The 19,022-nt window shown below is 43.7% G+C and overlaps 1 pseudogene; it reads right to left on the reverse strand.

The window, feature by feature from the left end:
- Positions 1-1,043: 1,043 nt before the first annotated feature.
- LOC110529223 (SNW domain-containing protein 1-like) overlaps positions 1,044-19,022 on the reverse strand; it is a 43,810-nt pseudogene continuing 25,831 nt past the window's right edge.

Here is a 19,022-nt window from a genome sequence, read left to right on the forward strand (position 1 = left end):
CTAGAGCCTTATACTGGGACAAAGGTAGTGCACTATGTAGGGCAGGGTTTCCCAAACTCAGTCCTGTGGACCCCAAGGGGTGCACGTTTTGTTGTAACAACACCGGTGGTGCAGGACCGACTTTGGGATACCCCGATGTAGGTAATAGGGTGCCATTTGGGATGCGCCTCATATTTCCGTTGGTAACGCTTGGGAATTGATGGGTCCTCCGCCACTTCGGGTCTTTCATCTCATGTAAACGCGAGGCATTATTCAAGATGTGATGAAAATAAAAATCAGGGGAAACTGTGGCACTCTAAATAAAACGATTACAACTGGAATAGACCTAACAGAGGGTCTGCATTCATTGACTGAGGAGAATGCATCTGGGTCATGTTCATTACGGTATGCAATAGAACATGTTTAGAAACAGACAAGACACTTATTGGATGAGTCAGGTAGTCCCTCCCAGTTGCAGTGGGTTCTCTTCTGGTTGGTGTTGAATAACCTCGACGATTGCATTCTGTTAGTGCATTTTGTATGACACCATAGCACTGTAAAATCTGATCACAAAGGTTTATAACATTTTTACTAGCACAGACTTCTCCGGGGTAATAATAATATTTCTTAGAAATACTAGGGGGCTTTACTTAAAGCTCACGTTACAGGCAGGATGGTGCTGTACATAAAGATAAAGGGATGCTGTAAAGGAAAACGTCATTATCATCAAATAATCCCTGCTAGTTCCTGGGGGGGGGGGGCGTGTTCAGCCATACAACACACACAAACAGAGGTCAGGGTCCCAACTCTCCCTCCCTCATCCACAACTTTTCCTCCCTCTCCTCCACAACTTTCCCTCACGTCCTCCCAAAAACCCAGGGTTACATTCAGTAGGTACAGAAAGGAGAAAACAGCTTCAAACAAAAAGGCCCATTCTCATTGGATGCGTTCAGGTGACGCCTACGTTCAAGTGAAAAAACACATTCAGTGACTTCTGAATTTTTTATGCATACTGAACGCTACCCTCCCTTCCCATCAGACCGAGGGTCTCCGTCTTGTTCCAATCACTCCTTCCTGCGTTTCTTGTCATGGTCATAGTCCTTGGAGCCTCTGCTGGTGGAGGGTTCTCTTGGAGCCTCTGCTGGTGGAGGGTTCTCTTGGAGCCTCTGCTGGTGTAGGGTCTCGTGGAGCCTCTGCTGGTGGAGGGTCTCGTGGAGCCCCCGTGCTGCTTAACCTCCTCCAAAAACTTGTCCAGACCGAAGGGATCCTCCTCAAACTGGACGGGTCGTCACGACGAGGACCGTGATCCGTACCAGAGAACTCACGGTCAGGAACAAACCTGGGAGAGGGGAAGGAGAGAGTCAGGATATGTTTTGTTTCTGAAACAGTAGACAAAATGCTGCTGCAAAAAAAATAATGACCCATAGAAAGTGTAATTCAGGGAATATTTTCTTTAATGGTTTATTTATACAGGTATATGTAAATATATAGCTAACTAGATAAATAAACTAGCTTCTACCCCCCAAGCCATAGGACTGCTGAACAGTTCATCAAATGGCTACCTGGACGACTTGCATCGAACCCCTAATTTTATTTCCATTTATTATCCTTTTTTCCCAACGACTCTCTTGCAGAGGCTGGATGTACATTCACTGGACTCTAACCACACACACCTCTCCGTTTATTATTTATGCATAGTCACTCTACCCCTACCTATATGTACATCACAGGAGGTTGGTGGCACCTTAATTGGGGAGGATGGGCTCATGGTAATAGGTGGAGTGGTATCAAATCCATCAAACACATGCAATTCCATGTACTCCATTCCAGACAATATTATGAGCCAGCCTCCCCTCAGCAGCCTCAACTGATGTATATTACCTTAAATTAACCCGTACCCCTGCACATTAACCCAGTACCGCTTGTATGTATCCTCATTATCATTTTATATCATCTTTTAGTTTGTTTAGGACTTTTTAAAAACTGTATTGTTGGTTAAGGGCTTGTAAGTAAGCATTTCACTGTAAGGTAAAATGTGATTTGATAAAGGACAGACACACTTTAGTAATAAGGGAAACAAAGTATATTGAAAGCAGGTGCAATTATCCTCCCATCAATGTCATAGAGATGGAAAGAGGCCTCATCATTGTGTCCGTACCACTATGGCATCTGTGACAGCATGGGCAGTGCCATTGAGGCCATCAATTTTAAAGTAGTACATTTTCTTATTTTGTGAAAAAAGTACAAAGCTTATATTGGTGATCCACAACCTGCAGTGCCTGAATCCTGAACCAAATATTGCGTCATTCATTTATTGTGGCCACTAGATGGCGATGTTAATGCCATTTACAAACCATAGGACCCAATTGGAAGAAGACAATGCGCTGATCATTGGATGTTGGTTCCCAAACAATAGGAATCACCACCGATGACTACTTAAAAAATGGTGGAAGCCCTCAATGGATCTCTATGGGTCATGAATAAAAAGTCTGTTCTCCATTATTTTGGATACCATGTTTAGAAGAGGAGATCTCGGTGACTTTGAAAGAGAGGTCTCAAAAGGGGGTTTAACGCTTTATTATAGGCACTAAACTCTGTTTTTCAACTGGTACCCGGCTCCCTTCAGAATAGTCTTGAGGCTTGTTGGCGCCCTAGAGTAAAACCAACGGCATCGTGTTTGTGAGAGTCTCGTCTCTCCATAGAGGGGTGTCGTGTCTTTACTCTCATTAACTGAAGACTGATAGTTTTTATCAAAGATTCTCTGTAATTAGTTACAGTGCCTTGCGAAAGTATTCGGCCCCCTTGAACTTTGCGACCTTTTGCCACATTTCAGGCTTCAAACATAAAGATATAAAACTGTATTTTTTTGTGAAGAATCAACAACAAGTGGGACATAATCATGAAGTGGAACGACATTTATTGGATATTTCAAACTTTTTTAACAAATCAAAAACTGAAAAATTGGGCGTGCAAAATTATTCAGCCCCTTTACTTTCAGTGCAGCAAACTCTCTCCAGAAGTTCAGTGAGGATCTCTGAATGATCCAATGTTGACCTAAATGACTAATGATGATAAATACAATCCACCTGTGTGTAATCAAGTCTCCGTATAAATGTACCTGCACTGTGATAGTCTCAGAGGTCCGTTAAAAGCGCAGAGAGCATCATGAAGAACAAGGAAAACACCAGGCAGGTCCGAGATACTGTTGTGAAGAAGTTTAAAGCCGGATTTGGATACAAAAATATTTCCCAAGCTTTAAACATCCCAAGGAGCACTGTGCAAGCGATAATATTGAAATGGAAGGAGTATCAGACCACTGCAAATCTACCAAGACCTGGCCGTCCCTCTAAACTTTCAGCTCATACAAGGAGAAGACTGATCAGAGATGCAGCCAAGAGGCCCATGATCACGCTGGATGAACTGCAGAGATCTACAGCTGAGGTGGGAGACTCTGTCCATAGGACAACAATCAATTTCAGTCTCTCGATGTGCAAAACTGATAGAGACATACCCCAAGCGACTTACAGCTGTATATTGCACAAATCTGGCCTTTATGGAAGAGTGGCAAGAAGAAAGCCATTTCTTAAAGATATCCATAAAAAGTGTCGTTTAAAGTTTGCCACAAGCCACCTGGGAGACACACCAAACATGTGGAAGAAGGTGCTCTGGTCAGATGAAAAAAAAAAAAAAAAGTTTGAAATATCCAATAAATGTCGTTCCACTTCATGATTGTGTCCCACTTGTTGTTGATTCTTCACAAAAAAATACAGTTTTATATCTTTATGTTTGAAGCCTGAAATGTGGCAAAAGGTCGCAAAGTTCAAGGGGGCCGAATACTTTCGCAAGGCACTGTATTACGCGATTAGACTGATTAATCATGTAACCGTAATTACTAGGAAGTCGGGGCAAGGAAAAATATTCAGATTACAAAGTTATCATTTCCTAAAATAACTTTTCAGATATTCTATCTGATCAATTAGTCTTCGAATTAATTAATTATTTACTTTACCTCACGTTAGTCTCATTCCAAACGTCGTAAATTGTTGGTTATCTGCACGAACCCAGTCTTCACTATGAGTCATCCATACATCAATTGTCTTAAATCATTTATTAATAACTAAGTAATTCACAGAAATGCATAAACAAACAAACAAACATGGTAAATGTGGTTACATGAAATGATAGGAGAATGTGCCCTAGTGGCCTAAACCGGCATGGCGGCTTGTTAGACAAAAGGGGAAAGTGGGGGTCAACTAAGAAGTCACTACAGAGTGATAATTATAACAATTGAAATGCTAATCCTTTACACATGAACGCTCACTCATTCGGGAACAATTGCAATCAATATATATATTTACGCTCAGTGTGTCGTCTTGATCGCTGGTGAAAAGTTCATTTATTTTGTAGAATTGTCCGTCTCTCTCCCTCGGTTGTGGTTAGAGGGGATTGTTCAGAGTGACATTCGTTATAGAATGAATGTTTCGGCGGTTGTCGTTCTTCGCGTTCAATGATACCAAATTCCTAGCTGCAGACTAGTAATTATTATCAAAGACTTGTTCTTATTCTGTTGGTAACGATAGTCTAAGAGTTTTACCACGTGGTATGGTTAAAAGATTCAGCAATGGTCTACAACCTTTGTCCTCCTAATGGAGAAAAACATGGTCTGCAACCTTTAGCCATCTGGTAATTGAGGTAAGCTCGGTCTGCTGATCGAAAACCAGAGTGGGGGTTTCATTCGGAAGGGCCGAAGAGGGCTGTTCCAGGATGTCTGACCCTAACTTGGCTCAGGGGCGGTCCTCTGATTTAGTTCAAATCAAAAGGGAATCATATTACACAAACAGTATCATACTCACTCATTCATCTTATACAACAATTAGATGTAAACCTCATATCTGAGGCTATTATATAAACAGTGTTATGGTAATGTGGCCACACCGTCTCCCATGAGCTTCCCAAGTTGTGACAAACGGACCAGTTCGTAGCTGGATTCTTCACCGATCTTTTATACTTTCTCCAGAACATGAAATTTGTTCATACCTCAAGTTCTGTGAGGTGGAAGGATTTCCTTAGTCCTCTATGAAAATGTACTCTCTCTCTACTATGTGGCAGGGTATTCTCAGGAATTTACAACCTCTGACCACAGCAGCCTAGTTGAAGGAGGCAAGGGGAAGGCAGAGAGAGGGGGATGGGGTTGCTATACCCAAAGAGGCCAACGTCATGACAGGGGTCATAATAGTTTGTTGGCCAAACTGTTGGGACGCTACAGAGAATTTTGTGAGAAGACCGATTTCCCGCGATGTCTCACGGTTTGACAAACACTGCTCTAGCTCTGCCGCCTTTCACGCAGATGCGAAAGGGCGACATCGGCAGATGCAGAGGTTTGAGACGCAGCCCATGCAGAAATGTGATATCTAGATAGATATTCTAGTTTAATGTAATTAGATTTCCAAGGGGACATTGACACTAGGGGGTTAAGACACCACATTGAGGTTTCCTTTATTTTGGCAATTACCTGTATGCATTGATGTGTACTGTTTGGAATGCTGTCCATTGAACTTTCTCAGTGTATTATTTCCCCCAATAGAAATGTGATCGAAACAGGTAGAATGTGTCAGTGACGGCAATCTGTCAGATAACAAATACTGTTCTGTAGTGTCTAGAAGGCTATAGCTAGTATCGCATTCCACCACCAGTCCCTGTTAGTGACTGGGTTATCTGTAGAAAACCCAATAAAGAATCCTAACCTATAAACCAGCCAGTACAACGAACTGAGAGTGGATTTCAGTAGAGATAATGTACCTTAGGGGAGGGATACTACGGATTAAGCAAGCTGCTCTGCTCTGGTATACGCACTATACTGTAGACGCCTGCATGTCTCGCTTTGGTGCAATATCCCTACAGCCCTTACAGTACACATCACTACAGCCCTTACACTACAGACTGCAGCGTCCTTGCATTGCATACGTAGGGTAACAAAATGAGGCTTAAACATTGCATTTCTCAGCAGTCGACTGCATCGCTCAATATATCTCTCCCCAGAGAGGAAGCAGCGCCAGGGAAACACACGGCCTACGATACCTGATGCTCTGCACACGAGTGACCAGGTCATCAACATACAGTAATATACTGCATATGGATATAGTATAAGCCAGGTCTCGCCAACCCTGTTCCTGGAGAACAACCTGTCCTGTAGGTTCACTCCAAACCCTGATCTAGCACACTCAATTCTAATAATGAACCTGTTGACAAGCAGAAGCAGGTTAGTTAGAACCTACAGGTGGGTAGTTCTCCAGGAACAGGGTTGGAGAGCCCTGGTATAAGCTATAGTCAGCAGGGTCATTTAACAGACGGAGGTGGTACCTGTTGCTCTGCATGAGCTTGTCCAGGTCGTCTCCATACATGTCCTTGTCAGAGCTCTTGGTGGGCCGGTAGATGTTCTGGGCCATGTCTCTGCCAGTCCTGAACGGCTGGTCGTACACATTGTACATCTCATCCTCCCCGCCTGCAAAACCGCTGTCCATACCCTTGGGGGGGGGGGGGGGGGGAGGTGTAAACAGGTGATAAAGTGTAACAGGTGAGATCTTAAGTCACTCTAGTAGAAACACCACTATAGGAGAACCTCTGACAGCACAGCAGGTGCTTGTGTGTGTGTGTCACCTTGGTCTGGTTGAATAGTCGTACTGAGCCTCACTGGAGGCTCTAGGGTTGGGCTGAACCAGAGCGATGAGCTCACTGACGTCCCTGTCCTGGTCTCTCTGTAGCTTCGACCTGATGATGGGAATAAACCAAACCAGACGGTTAGTTAAGAAAGAAAGCGAGAGAGAGAGACAACATATGGATACGGGAGAGCTTGGTGTTTAGTAGAGCACCCCACCTCTGTAGCTTGTGTGTGAAATGAGTTGCTGCACCAAACATAGCACGTCACTGTCTGCTAACATTATCACAATCCCAACATATCTGCAGATAATCACATCCAGCAGAAGCGACTGCAAGGTTAAGTAGACGCTCTGGGCTAACCGGCTCTTCATAATGAGGCCATTTACAACCAGCAGTCAGGCCTGTCGTTGTAATCAGTGGCCGTCTCCCTATCCTTTCTTCCTACTGCTCTCCCCCTTTCCCCCTGCCATCATCTGACAGCTCCACTGCAGAGACAGACAACTGGAGCAGAGTAGCCTAATCTCTATGTCTGCCTCTCACCAATTTGCTCTTTCATTTTCTTTGCCCGTCTCCCTCTCGGCCTGTCTCCCTATCTCCCTCTCACTCTCTGAAGCACTGCAGCTGTAGCAGACAGGACGGTCAGGGGGTCTGGGCTGGGTGCTGCTGTGGCCAGCTGCGTTCCTTCAGCGCTCCGAATGAACCATGAATGATTCAGCAGGGTGTGTGTGTGTGAATGTATGTACCTCTTATCGGGGAGGCTCGGGAGATGTTCCTGTCGTGCTGTCTCTCTTTCCTCCTGTCATGGCGGATCTCGTCACGCTCTCTGGCCTCACCGTCCTCGCCACCTGCCACAGGAGAGAGAGCGGGAGGGAGAGGTGGCGTAGAAGAAAGAGGATAGAGAGGAGAATAAGGGTGAGAGGATGGAGAGAGGGGAGAGAGAGTTACAGAGTGACGACAGAAAGAGGGGAGGTATGGAGGGCGAAAGCGTGCGAGAGAGAAGGAGCAAGGGTGTTACCAGGCAGCTCACTCACACATAATCAGGACTGACAGCTGAGTAGTCTGCTCTCTGCGTGCACAGAGCTACTTGGACAAGATTCTGAGAATGGTCTAGGGGTTTGTGTTCCTCAATGCTGCATTCGGTTAAACCCCGTCAGTATATTTCATTTCAAATATATTGATTGATATGTCACAGACCATCCACACAACTTTACAACACTTTACATTGGCAGTCCTTGTACAGGAAAACACGACATCACAAACAGGTGACCTGATCCTAGATCTGTGGTTAGGTTCAAGCAGGAAGAGGTTGTGGACTGACCTCTGTCACCTTTGATCCCTGCCCTGCGTTCTCGCGCCATCTGAGCCAGCTCTCTTGAGTTTTTCCTCCTTCTTCTACTTCTCTTTCTGGGCCATCTTCTTCTCCACCTGGGATCTCATCTCCACATCCTCTCTGGCCTGGATGCAGTAGACACAGAGTTAGTTTACATTCATTTAAATCACCATCACATTTTAAACTTTAGGATACAATCATAAATGTGGCTTGGAGGCATATAGGCTTAGACACAGCACAACGAAGAGAAAGAAAACACAGAATCTTAATTTTAGGATGAGAGAATCACTCTAAAGGCTAGGGCCAATATCATACAGAAAAGTAGTCGGCTTTGAAATTGACACAAAGAGATGACCATTCACCCCAAAAAATATATACAGTGGGGAGTATTTGATACACTGCCGATTTTGCAGGTTTTCCTACTTACAAAGCATGTAGAGGTCTGTAATTTTTATCATAGGTACTCTACAACTGTGAGAGACGGAAAAAATCCAGAAAATCACATTTTATGATTTTTAAGTAATTCATTTGCATTGTATTGCATGACATTCACATTGCAAATTAATTACTTAAAAATCATACAATGTGAATGTCATGCAATACAATGCAAATTAATTACTTAAAAATCATACATTGTATTGCATGACATAAGTATTTGATCACCTACCAACCAGTAAGAATTCCAGCTCTCACAGACCTGTTCTCCACTCATTACCTGTATTAACTGCACCTGTTTTAACTCGTTACCTGTAAAAAAGACACCTGTCCACACACTTAATCAAACAGACTCCAACCTCTCCACAATGGCCAAGACCAGAGAGGGTATAAGGACATCAGGGATACAATTGTAGACCTGCACAAGGCTGGGATGGGCTTCAGGACAATAGGCAAGCAGCTTGGTGAGAAGGCAACAACTGTTGGCGCAATTATTAGAAAATGGAAGAAGTTCAAGATGACGGTCAATCACCCTCGGTCTGGGGCTCCATGCAAGATCTCACCTTGTGGGGCATCAATGATCATGAGGAAGGTGAGGGATCAGCCCAGAACTACCCAGGAGGACCTGGTCAATGACCTGAAGAGAGCTGGGACCACAGTCTCGAAGAAAACCATTAGTAACACACTACGCCGTCATGGATTAAAATCCTGCAGCGCATGCAAGGTCCCCCTGCTCAAGCCAGCGCATGTCCAGGTCCATCTGAAGTTTGTCAATGACCATCTGGATGATCCAGAGGAGGAATGGGAGAAGGTCATGTGGTCTGATGACACAAAAATGTAGCTTTTTGGTCTAAACTGCACTCGCCGTGTTTGGAGGAAGAAGAAGGATGAATACAACCTCAAGAACACCATCCTAACCGTGAAGCATGGAGGTGGAAACATAATTCTTTGGGATGCTTTTCTTTTCAGGACGACTGCACCGTATTGAGGGGAGGATGGATGGGGCCATGTATCGCTAGATCTTGGCCAACAACCTCCTTCCCTTAGTAAGAGCATTGAAGATGGGTCGTGGCTGGGTCTTCCAGCATGACAACGACCCGAAACACACAGCCAGGGCAACTAAGGAGTGGCTCCGTAAGAAACATCTCAAGGTCCTGGAGTGGCCTAGCCAGTCTCCAGATCTGAACCCAATAAATCTTTGGAGGGAGCTGAATGTCCGTATTGCCCAGCGACAGCCCCGAAACATGAAGGATCTGAAGGTCTGTATGGAGGAGTGGGCCAAAATCCCAAACCTGGTCAAGAACTACAGGAAACGTATGATCTCTGTAATTGCAAACAAAGGTTTCTGTACCAAATATTAAGTTCTGCTTTTCTGATGTATCAAATACTTATGTCATGCAATAAAATGCAAATTAATTACTTAAAAATGTTTTTTTTGTTTTAGATTCCGTCTCTCACAGTTGAAGTGTACCTATGATAAAAATTACAGACCTCTACATGCTTTGTAAGTAGGAAAACTTGCAAAATCGGCAGTGTATCAAATACTTGTTCTCCCCACTGTATGTATGTATGTGTATATATATATATTTCAGAGAGACTCGGAGAAGAAATCGCTAATCACAGAACAAACATTGGTTCTCAAAACCACAAACAGTGTACCTTTCTGTCAGCAATGTAGAGGGCCTCGGACAGTTTGGCAAAGTTGTCATTGATGTGAACGGTCTGCAGTCCTCTACCGTACGCTTCCAGATGCTTGTCCAGGGGGGGTGGTGTAACTCGAGAAGACAAACCCAGAACATAGGACTCAACTTTGGGAACACTTTCTATGAAACACACACTCACACATAATTAAGTGGTAATGCCAGAGAAGCCGGTGTTTGGAGGATATACTGGCACAGGTCTGGTTAGGCTTTATCTCGGGTCGGCGAACCGTGCCAAGATATCCTCCAAACACCGGCTTCGAGGGCATTGTCACTTTTAAAGAACAGGTTACCAACATATTCAAATAATGACAGACATATTTCAATTTTTCATACCATTTCATCCTTCCACAAGATATAGTCCCGACACATCTAGGGTTGCTACCAATGCCGGCTGGTTGTTCGTTCTATCGGTTCGGTTGCTAGAGATGCGATCCAGTCGTTCATTCTAAATGTTCCATTGCCATACTGGCTGGCAACTTTCTTATCCCTTGCTTGCTAGCTAGCCAACTACAGCTAACTTAGTCACATCAAAAAGTGCAGCCAGAATAACAGCAAAGTCGCCGCATTTGCATAAGCTGTTTTCTAGTGACATTTATTTGGATACATCCATAACAATGACCTAATGAGGCGTGATTTCACCTGGCATAGAAAATGTGCTCACTCGTCAGGACACTGTCGTTCAGAGGAGCTAGCCAACAACACAGCTAACACAATCACTTCAAACTGACCTGGAAAGACATCAAACAAGCTGCACTTCCTTTCACTTTTTTATTTATTTTTTATACATATCCATAAAATGATGCCAGCTGACTCATAACTTCGAATGGCTGAGAAACGCTGCCTGTCTATCTCATCCCCCGAAACTGTCTATATGCTTTTAATAGTGGAGATCAAGTTAATGAAGTGCCTGGCTGGGCTGATGAGACAGTGGATTGCTCAGTCAGATGGAACAGAGTAAATAGGCATTTTAACGTCATAGGATTTAGCCGGTGGTAACTTGTGGAATAGACACAGACTGGAATGCGGTTTTAACCAATCAGCATTCAGGATTAAACCAACCAGTTGTATAATGCCTTACAATAGAAATATAGTGCATTACACAACTTTGCTTTAGGCAATCACAAAAACCACTAGTCATAGAACACAGGAGTGTACTTACAATGTCAGCAATCCTGACCTCAAACAAACACAACCTCCCATTGAGTCAGTGTCTCCAGAAGGAGAGAGCAGAGTTGGTATATCTTTGCGTTCTTCCAGTTTGAGATGCAGGGAGGAATCTTCCTTGACTGTCATCTGGTAGGACAGAGAGAGAAAACGCATCACATCTTTGCTCAACACATCAACACAGCTAGAGAAGAGAGTACATTTCATTTGGACACGAAAAAAGGTGTTGAGTTGAGCTGATCCTTTTACACATTATTAAAAGTAATAAAAACACTATTGGCAACTTAAAATCTCGAGATCAGTTAAGTCTGTCTGAACCCCAACGGTACCTTTCTGCTTGGCGAGTGCATGGCAGGTGCAGGAGGGGAGGGAGGTCCACCAGGAATCTTCTTATTGATCCTGGAATAAGGAACCTTGACACACCACATCCTAGATGACAAAATAAGCGAGTGTGCTTCTAGCTTTATTTAGCAGATGTGCATGACTCAAGTTATCCTAGCACATAGGCAGGTTGGCTGTTTAGCAACAAAACCGACGAGTGCACAGCTATAGGACAAAACAGACGAGGTTGGCTTCGATGGTTGACAACATGTAAGCTATATTTTGTACAAGGACCACTCGTCGTCTCTCAAATACATTGTTACAGTTGCTTGTTAGCTAGCCAGCGAATATTCAGTCAAAACAAGACATGGTATCAAGAACAAGATAAAACTAGCTGAAATGAGCCACCCACGATTCCCCACATGGCAGCTTCTTGTCATTGTTGCTAGCTAGGCAGGGCAGCCTAGTGGTTAGAGCGTTGCAAGTTCAAACCCCCGAGCTGACAAGGTACAAATCTGTTATTCTGCCCCTGAACAGGCAGTTAACCCACTGTTCCTAGGCTATCATTGAAAATAAGAATTTGTTCTTAACTGACCTGCGTAGTTAAATAAAGGAAAAATAAATATCTAGCCCCCCCAGAATCACATAACACATGCCCCATTGAAATGTGCGCATTGTTTCTGTGATGTTTTAAAGTTTAGTCAGTTATGAGTTTAGTCAGCGACGCTGGTGGGAATGTACTTACTTGACGCGTGGGGCTCCATGGGGTCCTTCTGCATCTCCACCATACGTTTGTCCCCCCGAGTTGAAGTCCACGCCCACACAGCACAGTGTGTGGAGGATGTATTTTCTAAGTATGCCCTAGTGCTCCTGATGCTTTCTATACCGCCCATGATGACAGGATTTATATAGCCTAGTCTTATTATCTAGGGCATTCACTCACTGCTACAATGTACAATGTACACACACACACACACACACACACACACACACACACACACACACACACACACACACACACACACACACACACACATTACAGGTCACAAGTTTTAGAACGCCACCATTTCCCCAGTTGTTATTGAAATTCACAGTTTAATGTCTTAATGTACTCTGAAATTAAAGCATAGAACAAATAAACAACTGGAGACAAAAATAAATGTAACCATGGAATCATTTTGTTTAACATAACACTTTGCATACATAATAGCCAAACACACTTGTGGCATTCTTTCTACAATGGAAATCAAATATTGTTGGGAAAGTTCTTCCCGACACTGTTGCAGAAGTTCCCACAAATGTGTTGCACTTGTAGGTTGCTTTGCGTTCACCCTTCTGCCCAGTTCATCTCAAACCAGCTCCATGGGGTTTAAGGCTGGAGACTGTGCTGGCCATTCCATGATTTGAAGCCTACTGTCTTGTTCTTTTCTTCTAAAGTAGTTCTGACATAGCCTGGAGGTATGTTTTGGGTCATTATCTTGCTGTACGATGAACCCCTGCAAAAGGCTGTGATCGCCGTTTTGGTTCAGGGTGCCACTCACTCTGTGCAAGTCGCCAACTCTGGATCCAGCAAAAGTGCACCAGACCATCACGCTTCCTCCTCCATGTTTGACAGTTGCTGTCACACACTGAGGAACCATCCTTTCGCCTGCTTGACGGCGTACAAAAACACTGCGTGATGAACCGAAGAGTTCACATTTTGATTCAGCAGTCCAGAAGACCTCCTTGAGGTCTTCAGTTGTCCGCTGGCAGTGCTTCATGGCCCAGGCAAGCCTCTTTCTTATTTTGCCATCTTAGCAATGGCTTTCTTACTGCCACTCAACCTCTCAAACCTACAGCTCGAGGTATTCTCTTCACAGTTGAAACAGACTTGCTTAAGTTGACCAGTGTTAAGCTGTGCTTGAAGCGGTTGTCCTGTGAGCCACCTATCACGCAAGCTGTTGACTCTCAGAATCTTGTCTTCCGATTCTGTTGTGGCTTTGGGTCTGTCTTTTGATGGTGTAGGAAACTGTACTCACGGACACCTTGGCAATTTCTCTAAAGGAAAGACCTACACTTTTTTAAGGGTTATAATGGTCTGTCTTCCTTTGTTAATTGCTTTTTCCCCTCGCCATTATGATAGCAATATACTACTTCCTGCAGTACAGTACTGTCCAAATAATGCTTAAGAGGGTGTAGTAACACAGTCTGTTCCAACACGGCTTTTATATAGACTGCGGGTTTGTAAGTAATCAACAAAAGTTGGGACACCCGTAGGAACTGTTAACATCAACTTTCAAGGCTTAATTTTCTTCCATTGCTGCAGAACAGCTGTAAGTTGTTAACCCATTACTTGTTCCCTGAAAAAGGCCCTTTTTCACAACTCTGGAATGTACACTAATTTTCAGTTTTTGGTAACCTAAACTTTATTTTAAACCTCTGGCAGTTTATTGCTTACCTTTGTACCATTTCAGGTTATTCACTGGACTTAAACTGCTTGAAATGTAGAAAATAGTAAAAATAAAGAAAAAACCCTTGAATGAGTAGCTTCAAATAAAGGTGTAGGTGTATAAAATCAAGCACACAGCCATGCAATCTCCATATATAAACATTAGCAGTAGAACGGCCTTACTAAAGAGCTCAGACTTTCAACCTTGCACCGTCATAGTATGCCTCCTTTCCAACAAGTCAGTTCCTCAAATTTCTGCCTTGCTAGAGCTTCCCCGGTCAACTGTACGTACTGTTATTGTGAAGTGGAAGCTTATAGGAGCAACAACGGCTCAGCCATGAAGTCGTAAGCCACACAAGTTCACAGAACGGGACTGCAGAGTGCTGAAGCACATAACAATCCTCTGTCCTCGGTTGCAACACTCACTACCGAGTTCCAAACTGACTCTGGAAGCAACTTCAGCACAAGTACTGTTCGTCGGGAGCTTAATGAAATGGGTTTCCATGGCCGAGCAGCCGTAGTACACAAGCCTACTCAATGCCTAGCATCGGCTGGAGTGGTGTGAAGCTTGCCGCCATTGGACTCAGTGGAAACACGTTCTATGGAGTGATGAGTCACGCTTCACCATCTGGCAGTCCGACGGACTAATCTGGGTTTGGCGGATGCCAGGAATGTTTGGTGGAGGAGGAATAATGGTCTGGGGCTGTTTTTCATGGTTCAGGCTAGGCACCTTAGTTCCAGTGAAGGGAAATCTTAACGCTACAGCATACAATTACATTCTATACCATTCTGTGCTTCCAAATTTGTGGCAACAGTTTGGAGAAGTCCCTTTCCTGTTTCAGCATAACAATGCCCCCATGCACAAAGAAAAATCCATACAGAAATGGTTTGTTGAGATTGGTGTGGAAGAACTTGACTGGCCTGCACAGAGCCCTGAGCTCAACCCCATCAAACAACTTTGGGATGAATTGGAACGCCAACTGTGAGCCTGGCCTATTCACCAACATCAGTGCCCGACCTCACTAATGCTTTTGTGGAGTTGTCCCTGCAGCAATGTTCCAACATCTAGTGGAAAGCCTTCCCAGATGAGAGGTAACTGTTATAGCAGAAAAAGGGGGACCAACTCCATATTAATGGCCATGATTTTGGAATGCGATGTTCGACAAGTCCACATACCTTTTGTCATGTAGTGTAAATATATACCTGTATTTAGTATTGTATTTAGCGGATTTAATTTAGAAAAATACCATATTTTAACTCCCGAACCGGCAGTCACCAGTTAGCTTTTCAGTTGACGTTAGTGCCGTTCTGCTGCGGAGCAGCGCCAGAGTTCTATTGAGCATTGACCACTTTTTGATCATGCCCTTGATGACGTTCCATTCACTCTAAACGTGCTACATTCTCAGAGTAAATCGTTGGTAACTTTTGGAACCATATATGGTAGAGACATGAGGTTTGGAGTATTGTTTTTCTAACAAAATGTTCTATTGAATGGACATACTTGTAAAAACCTTGAATGAATTAAGCATTTTATGGGTGAACACCCTGTATTATCTTCCATTTTGAAAAGGGAGAAACTCATAAACAACAGTTGGCATCATCCATCACATTCAAAATCCATACCTGATGTACTGTGCTGGGGCCTGTTTGTCAGCTGCCCTCACAGGCATAGCTGCAGCTATCTTCTGAGAGACCTGCTTCAGCAGAGCATCGCGGGTCTTCTCCGTCAGCTATTTGACAGCCTCCTCGTCAGGCTTCTGCAACTCTGGGGCATAGTCGCTCAGCACTTCCTTAGGAAGCAGGTCTGAGTACTTACTGAAAATCACCTGCACAGAGACAACAGAGGAGACAGCTGAATATATAGAAACTGAACTGTACACAGGTCCTCCGTGACAGTAGTTATTCAAATGATGGCTCTCTGTTTAATACAGGATTGTGGCAAGAAACAGCTTTGTTTACTTGGTAACTAGATGACAATAACAAAAACATGGTGGGTCACAGCACAGGAAGGAGTCTGGAGACCACTGCTCTATAAAATAAAGATGTGGGCACAGCGATTCATAGGCAATTTTGTCCCCAGAATCATGGTCCCCAGCGTCATGGTCCTATGTGGCTCAGTTGGTAATGCATGACACTTGCAACACCAGGATTGTGTGTTCAATTCCAAGTATGAAAATGTATGCACTCGCTCTGCATAAAAGCATCTTAAATGACTAATGTAAATAATGTAAAATAAATCCACATGAGAAGGACCAATGGATTTACTTTAGATTCATATGAGAATGTCTCGTACGTCCTTGCCCTGTCCCTGTCTGGCGATGGCGTCGTATTTGATCTTGGCCTCCCCGTCCACCTGTACAGCCAGGGTTTTGGAGTGCTTCTTCTTCCTTCCCATCTCCAGAGGGAACTGTGCCACGTGGATCTCAGGGAACGCAAAGCCATCTCAAAAGTCCTCCAACACAAGGAAGGTTGTCAAACACTGAGAGACTAATAGTAAGAAGCAATGTGCAGATGTACCCATTTCCACTGTCCTACAACACAGTCCAACACACAAACTGAGAGGAAAAAGCTATATCCCATGATATCGCTTTTCTGAATATTCAGGGCGTCATTTCTAACACAACACCAACAATAACACAGCTTCATTGAATCCATTAAACTGGGTATGGAGTAAAGCTTAGTACTTCCAGAGAGCGGGGCATGCAGCTATTCCTGTAGCCGTAGGGAGGGGGTTGTCTGCGGGAGGAGACGAGGGCGGTGGAGTGGGACCTCTTTGTCCGGGCTCTCTACTCGGACTCCAGCTGGTCCTGGGACAACTGAGTCGGCGCCGGTAGGAAATTGTCATTCTTCTTGCACCATTTGCTAAGATTTCCACTTCCAACATCTCAACTGTAAACAAGGCCATCTAACGTTAGGATAACGTAGTTAACCTTACTTACGTAGTTACAGTAGCGTATGTGGGCGGTGCATGTGCTAGCTGCAAATACTAGTTTTGAAACACAACAGAAGATTTTGTGTTCGCAGTAGTAACGTACAGGTCCTAATAAACCTGACCCCGATACAATAATTAGCTAAACACCAAAACAAGAAACTGGTGAAGGAGACCAGCTAAGGTTAGCTTGCTAGCTAAGTGAGTAACTAACTAACGTTATGGAAAGGCCAGGACTCGTCTCAGGAGTTAGCCATAGCTAGCTATAAGCTAACGAACAAAACATCGATTTCAAAGCAATAATATGGCAGTAAAACCTTAGTAACTTTACATAATCTTAACATGACATTTTATCACTTAAACGCCTGATTGGAATTGTTTTACATTCTGTAACAAAAAATAAGGCCTTTCCACAATACTCACTTCATAAGTGACATTCTTGTTTATTCCACAATGTCTATGATCTCGCAATGCTTGCTTCAACGTTTTTCTGAAAAGGGCGAGGAAGAGGGTCAAAGTGAGAGGTTTCACTCTCAAAACACATTGTATTTGTCACCTGCTTCGTAAACAGCAGGTGTAGACTAACAGTGAAACGCTTACTCAAGGGTCCTTTTCCAACAATGCAGAGTTTAAGATAAAGATAAAATAAGAATACAAATAGTGACACAAGGAATACACATACAGTGAATAACGATAAAGAGTCGTGCCCTCTTCACAACTGTGTGGGTATTGACCATGTTAATTCCTTAGTTACTGTATGTGGACACACATGAACCTGAAGCTCTTGACCCGCTCCAGTACAGCTCCATCGATGTGGATGGGGGCGTGCTTGCCCATTAGTTTTCTGTAGTTCACGATCAGATCCTTTGTCTTGCTGACAGTGAGGAAGAGGTTGTTGTTCTTGAACCATACTGCCAGGTCTGTGGCCACTTCCCTCTATGGATGAACAGAGAGTAAAGAAGGGGACTAAGCACACACATCTGGTACTCTCATGCATGGTTCAGTGTTGCTTGCCTTGAAGTGAGCATTTAGCTTGTCTGTTAGGCTCACATCACTGGGCAGCTCGTGGCTGGGTTTCTTGGTAATCCATGATAGTTTGCAAGCCATGCCACATCCATCATGCCAGAGCCGGCGTAGTAGGGTTCAATCTTAGTCCTCTATTAACGCTTTGCCTGTTTGATGGCTTGCCGGAGGTCATAGCCATCAAACAGGGCCGCCAAAATCTAGCCAAAATATGTGCTAATTTAGGACCTAAGCTTGCCACCTGGCTTCCCACCTTTGGGACAATGACTCCTGTTGTTAGGGCGGAGACTTGAGCATCTCGTAATTATACATATACAATTGGATAAAGCCAATTTCGACTTTGTGGCTGTGCTATCTAGTGGAAACTGTTGTATGGGAGAGTAGGGGTTTGTGGAAAGGAGTGGGTGTGTCGAAAGGAAAATAGTGGGCGTGTGGAAAGGAGTGGTTGTGTTGAAAGGAAAATAGTGGGCCTGTGGAAAGGAGTGGTTGTGTTGAAAGCGCTCTGCTATAGATTAGATGGTTTTGATTGAGCTGTGTTTTTTTATTTTACATTGAGCTACCAGAGGATGAGTCTGAGGATGAGTAGTATTTCACTATACATTTTCAGTTATAAAGTTATATGTTTATTTTTTATTAAAATTGCTCATGTAACTCTACCTACATGTACATATTACCTCAATTACCTCGACTAACCGTTGCCCATTGACTCTGTACCGGTACCCCGGGTATATAGCCTCGCTTGTTATTTTACTGCTGCTGTTGAATTATTTGTTACTTTTATTTTCTATTCTCTACTTATCTATTCTTTACTTAACACTTTTAAAAAAAAACTTCTTAAAGCATTGTTGGTTAAGGGCTTGTAAGCAAGCATTTCACAATTTGATTTGATGATGGCTGCAGTGTTGCTTCTTCATAAGTTTTATGCGTGTGCTTACAATGATTTGGCTACTCGGTAACTTGTCAAGCGGGAGCGAAGGGCACAGTGTTGTTGCCATTCATGCCTTCCCCATTGAGTAGTAGACTGTATGTTTGTATCAAGATTACATCTACAGT

This window comes from Oncorhynchus mykiss, chromosome 8, assembly GCF_057628025.1.
Source record: "Oncorhynchus mykiss isolate SJ-2025 chromosome 8, ASM5762802v1, whole genome shotgun sequence".
In the NCBI taxonomy this organism is placed as follows: Eukaryota; Metazoa; Chordata; class Actinopteri; order Salmoniformes; family Salmonidae; genus Oncorhynchus; species Oncorhynchus mykiss.